Source organism: Magnolia sinica, chromosome 16, assembly GCF_029962835.1.
Source record: "Magnolia sinica isolate HGM2019 chromosome 16, MsV1, whole genome shotgun sequence".
Classification (NCBI taxonomy): Eukaryota; Viridiplantae; Streptophyta; class Magnoliopsida; order Magnoliales; family Magnoliaceae; genus Magnolia; species Magnolia sinica.
The window spans coordinates 56,908,164-56,914,201 of NC_080588.1; the positions used below are offsets into that span (position 1 = coordinate 56,908,164).

General features: G+C 40.4%; 1 non-coding gene across 1 annotated transcript; it reads right to left on the bottom strand.

The window, feature by feature from the left end:
* Nucleotides 1–2,978: 2,978 nt before the first annotated feature.
* On the bottom strand, nucleotides 2,979–3,085 carry LOC131230086 (small nucleolar RNA R71). Its single transcript, XR_009163811.1, has one exon. It is a non-coding gene; the product is annotated as a small nucleolar RNA R71 (small nucleolar RNA).
* Between the last annotated feature and the right edge of the window lie 2,953 nt (nucleotides 3,086–6,038).

Sequence of the window (6,038 nt, forward strand, 5' to 3'; positions counted from 1 at the left end):
ACCCGATTACAAGACATCTATGTTCAAACTTGAGATGGACGGCCGAATGAAGATCTCAGGGTCCACCATAGTTGGGATCCAAAACCAAGCAAGTCTAGATTATTTTTCGTCCTGAAGCTAATGGACGGAGTGGATTCTACACCTGGCATCAAGCAGTGGTCCACCAACCATCACAGAGCCGTGGCGTAGCCTCTGTTTCGCAACAAGGGCTGCGGTTTCCTTTGTGGGCCACTACCGTACACCAAAGGCTTAATCCAGACCGTCCATGAGATTCATTTGGCCCCTATCATCAAGGCCTAGGTGGAGAAATTTCATAATACAATTTGAGATCAGTTTCGATCGTTTAAACGACGGACGAATGGCGGCGAGAAAAATTAGGTGGACCATATCAAAATCACTCAAAAACCAGTCATTCCCACCCGAAATCTCACCAAGAAGCTAATGGATGGAGTGGATTTTCTCGTCGACGCTGAACAGGGACCCACCAATCATCACAGCGCAAGTTGTTTGCGCAGGCCGTGCGTCCGTGAAAACCGGAAGCGATTTGACGTTATGGCCCACCAGAATGGCCCATTTGATCGATCTGGACCGTCCATATGAAAGCCAAGGAAGAGTCGACCAGTGCCACGATGCCAAATTCCAAGGACATGAGCGGTATGTCCTGCAATTTCGTCGAAACGCAAGTCAGTTTGCGTTGTGCTTCTGCTGCGAAAGGTGTTGCGCACGCTGTCGTGCGTAAAGAGGACTGGCGCATTCTCCAGCCACGGTCTGCAAGACTGATAAAAGGAGATCCAGGAGGAGAGAAAAAGGGGGGAGGGGCTTAGCGAAGGCTGGACGTGAGCAGGAAGAGAGAAGTGGATATCTGGTTTTTTTCTTGTTCTTTTCTTTTTCTTTTTCTTTTTACTTGCTTTAAAAAGTCCAGCCCATTCATGTGTGGCTAAACCTCTTAGCTAGGGCTAAGAGGTGAAGCTTATAGTCTGATGGGAGAGACTTTACTTGTGCCTATTGTTTAGACTGATTGATGTTGATTTTTGTTTAAATTAAAAGGAATACTTTCAGTTATTTTTAATGGTTTGTTGTGACTGAAATTACAATAGATCTGCGATAGTTTTGAGTATTTCTTCCTCTTTTTGATGTTTATGACGTCAGGAAGCCCTGTTGTTCACCATCGTCTCATGGGCATGGTCGGATGACGGTACCCTTCCTAACCTTCAGGCATTGTTGATTGGTTGGTAATTAGTTTAATTCTGTTGTTTGCCTTGTCTCCTAGGCATGGTTTGGTGATGGAATCCATTCTAATTCATATACCTTTCATCTCGTGAAAACTAGATCAAATAAGTTCAGTTTAATTTCCATGATTCTTGATGCAGGCATAAGATCTCCTTGATCTCTACAAGTGGATCCTCTAAATCCCTAGTTTCCTTCCTCTGAATTTCTTAAGTTTTAAATTAATCTCTCACCATTATTCATCACTTTATATTGGATTTAGATTTCATCTTAGGCTAGTCCTATTTCTAGTTAGTTTCAGGTAACGTACAGGTATCAGTCCCTTGGGATTCGACCTCGGTCTTACCGAGTTTATTACTACATCACAACCCTATACTTGGGGAGTGAACAAGTTTTTGGCGCCGTTGCCGGGGACTGACGGTTACGATTCTTTGAAATTAATTAGTTTTAGAATTAGTTTGAGATTAGGATTTTACTAACTTTAGTTTTGGATTTTTATTACTATTTGATTTTTAGAACTAACTTGTTTCCTGTTTTGTAGGATCCTGACATAAGTTTCTAAATTGGTAATTCCTTCCTAATTTCTCTACTTTTTCTACTTTTACAATTAGTGTTTAAATTTTAGAAATTTTCTAATTCTAGTATTTTCCTATTTTTAGGAAATAGTTTATTTTTAGAAACTTTCCTCTTTTATTTTTAGAAACTAAGTTAGTTATCTCCCTTTTTAGAAATTAACTTTATATTTTTACTTTTAGTAATTTTCTAATTCTAACTCTTTTAGAATCTAATTTTGTTTCCTAATTTTCTACTTATAGAATTTTTGTTTAGAAACTAACTTTCCTATTTTGTAGGCCTTTAAGATAGAAATTTCTAATTTGATAAGTTCTTTCTCTACTTTCTATTTTTCAGTTCTCTTTTAGTAATTTACTTTTTAGTTTAGGACTTTCCTAATTTATTTTAGAAATTTCTACTTTCTTTTAGGAATTCCTTCTTTTAGAAATCAGTTTACTGCTATCTTTCTTTTAAAGGATTTTTCTTCTCTTTTTAGAATCTAACTTATTTTGTTTTATTTTCCAGGTTCTTAACTTAGGGGCTCCAATTTGGTAACTTCTTTCCAACCCTTCTTTCTTTGTAGATTTTATTTTCCTTTCTTAAGATTAGGTTTCAAATTTGATTGAGGGCTGCAAGTGTTTCATGCCCAAGTGGGCCCGTGACAACACTCGACGTCTCTTGACTGAAGGAGGATTGGTTGAGGGGTTGACTATCCATCGCAGGACTAGACACCATTAGAAATCTCCTGAGTTAATTGAAGTGGTTGCTGGAAACCAACCTCTTCTACCCCAACCTAGGGTGGAGGACATTCAGGATGAAAATGAGGTGTATCAAGCACCCCCGCCACGTACTTTACGAGATTATTTACAACCAGCGGGGGTGAGTACGCCCTCATGCATGATTTTTCCTGAAAATACAGGACATATGGACATCAAGCCAGGGGTTATCCAACTCCTTCCTAAGTTCCATGGGCTTGAATCTGAAGAACCATATCTACATTGAAAGAGTTTGATGAGATCAGAGCCACTATGTATTTTCAAAATGTGTCTGAGGACACAGTCAGGCTAAGACTTTTTCCTTTTTCCTTAAAAAAGAAGGCTAAGACGTGGTTACATTCACTACGTCCTAGATCCATTGGCACATGGAATGATATGCAAAGGGAATTTATAAAGAAATTCTTTCCACATTATAAAACGATTACCCTTAGAAAAGCAATCATGAACTTCACCCAAAAGGAGGATGAAACGTTTTACCAATGTTGGGAAAAGTTTAAGGATTTGGTCAGTTCATGCCCACAACACGGCTTTGAAACGTGGCGCATTACAAATTTTTTCTATGATGGACTAACATCTTCCATGCGTCAAATGGTCGGGACAATGTGTAATGGAGAATTCATTAATAAAAATGTTGACGAGGTATGGGATTACCTCGATAGTCTTGCTGAAAAAACATAATCATGAGACTATTACCCAAAGTCGAACACCACGTCTAGGCCAACTCAATTAAAGGAGAAAGGTGGATTATATCTCTTGAAAGAAGAGGATGATCTCAAGTGTAAAGTGACTATGCTCATAAGGAAAGTTGAGGCCATGGAAGGAAAGAAGGATAAGGTTAATGAAAGTGTTTGCGACATCTGTGATTGCAACATTCATACAACTGAAAATTGTCGTACAATACCCGCCTTTCGAGAAGTGTTGAATGAACAATCCAATGCCGTAAATAAATATCAAAGACCTTTCAATGGACCAACCTCTAATACGTATAATCCTGGTTGGAAAAATCATCCAAACCTTAGTTGGAGAAATGGACAAACTGCTACCCCTCAAAGTTTCTTCAATCAAAATCCAAATAAGGAAAAACCTCAAGAAGAACTGGTTTAAAATTCCATGCATGAGCTGACCCATGCAATGCGAGACTTTATGCAAAAGATGGATTCACGTATGACGATTGTAGAAAAGGGGATACTTCCTGCACAACCGCTTCCCAATCCTAAACCGCAATACGAGATAAGTGATCCCAACTCTTCAAATCAAATGGGGCACGCTAAATCCATCACCACTCTTAGGAGTGGGAAGATCATTGATAAAACTCTTCCGATTAGGCCTAAAAAGCCTCAAGAACCAGAAGAGAACAATAATGGATCTAGTGAGGCCCCATAAAAATTAGAACCAGAGCTTCTAGAAAAGCCAGTTGCTCCATTTTCCCAACGGTTGGTTGCACCAAAACCTCTCTCTAACTCTCAGGATATCCTAGAGGTGTTGAAACAAGTGAAAGTCAACATTCATCTACTTGATGTAGTAAAACAGATACCTTCATATACCAAATTCCTGAAAGACTTATGCACGACCAAACGATGGCAGAGTATTCAAAAGAAGATCTTCTTGACCGAGAAAGTGAGTGCCATCATAAAGCAAGACGTGCCACAGAAATTCAAAGATCCCGGTAGCCCAACCATATCATGTGTAATCGGGGACCATCGAATTTATCATGCACTTCTTGACTTAGGAGTGAGCGTCAATCTAATTCCCTACTCGGTATACAAACAGTTAGGTTTGGGTGAATTAAAACCCACCCTAACCACACTACAATTTGCTGATTGCTCTGTTCGTATACCCAGAGGGATAATTGAGGATGTGTTGGTCCAAGTTGATAGATTTTACTACCCTGTAGATTTTATCATCCTGAACACCGAACCCATCAATAACATGAGCACTCAGATCCCCGTCATTCTTGATCGCCCATTCCTTGCCACTTCAAACGCAATTATTAATTGTGGGAATGGTGTCATGACTATGTCTTTTGAAAATATAACATTGGAGTCAAACATCTTTTTCAATAACGGCAGAAACTTAGAGGAAGATGACGATTTCCATGACATTAACATGATTGACTCTTTAGTGGAAGATACGACACCCCTGACCTTATCCTCTGACCCTCTAGAGACATGCCTAGCCGACTCCCATGATTTTGATGATGACATGATTAGGGAGACGTGTGCCTTGCTTGATAACACACTGGTACTTGAAGTTAACCGGTGGAGGCCACAATTTGAAGAGTTGCCCCAAACTGATGTAGTGCCTCTACCGTCTAACCTCAAGCCACCGAAGCTTGACCTAAAACCCTTACCCTCTTATTTAAAATATGTCTATTTAGGTCAAGATAAGACATACCCGATGGTGATCTCTGCCCACCTGGAGAAAGAACAGGAGAGTATGCTCATATCTACTCTCATTGAGCATAAGGGAGCCCTTGGATGGACGATAGCGGACCTCAAGGGAATCAACCCCTCGATTTGTACTCACCGCATTTATCTTGAGGATAATGCTAAGACCGCTCGGCAATCACAACGTAGACTAAATCCAAATATGAGGGAAGTGGTTAAGGCCGAGGTTCTTAAACTATTAGATGTAGGTATCATATACCCCATATTCGATAGTCAATGGGTGAGTCCAACTCAGGTGGTTCCTAAGATTTCCGGGATCACCATCGTAGCCAATGCTAATAATGAACTCGTGCCAACTAGAGTTACTACTGGTTGGAGGATGTGCATTGACTACAGGAAGCTGAATACCGTCACAAGGAATGACCACTTTCCTTTGCCTTTCATTGATCAAATCTTGGAAAGGCTAGCAGGTCATTCCTATTCTGTTTCCTTAACGGGTATTCGGGCTACAATCAGATTGAAATCGCCCCTGAGGACAAGGAAAAGACTACATTTACATGTCCCTACGGCACCTTTGCCTACAGAAGGATGCCATTCGGATTATGTAATGCCCCTACCACCTTTCAGCGATGTATGATGAGTATCTTTTCTGACATGGTGGGAAAATATCTAGAGGTCTTCATGGACGATTTCTCTGTTTTCGGTTCATCTTTCAGCGAGTGCTTAGAGAGTCTTAAATGTGTGCTGAAAAGATGTGAAGAGAAGAACTTGGTACTTAATTGGGAGAAGTGTCATTTCATGGTTCATAAGGGAATTGTCCTTGGACATATTATCTCGTCCAAAGGAATCGAGGTGGATAAGGCAAAAATCGATCTTATCTCTAACCTACCTCCACCCAAGAACATCAGAGATGTGCGATCCTTCTTAGGACACGCAGGGTTTTATAGACGATTCATAAAGGACTTTAGTCTCCTCTCTCGTCCCTTATGTAATCTTCTGCAAAAGGACGCACCATACGAGTGGACTGAGCAATGCCAGGAAGCTTTCACCAAGCTTAAGGGCATGTTAACCACTGCACCTATCATGCAACCACCCG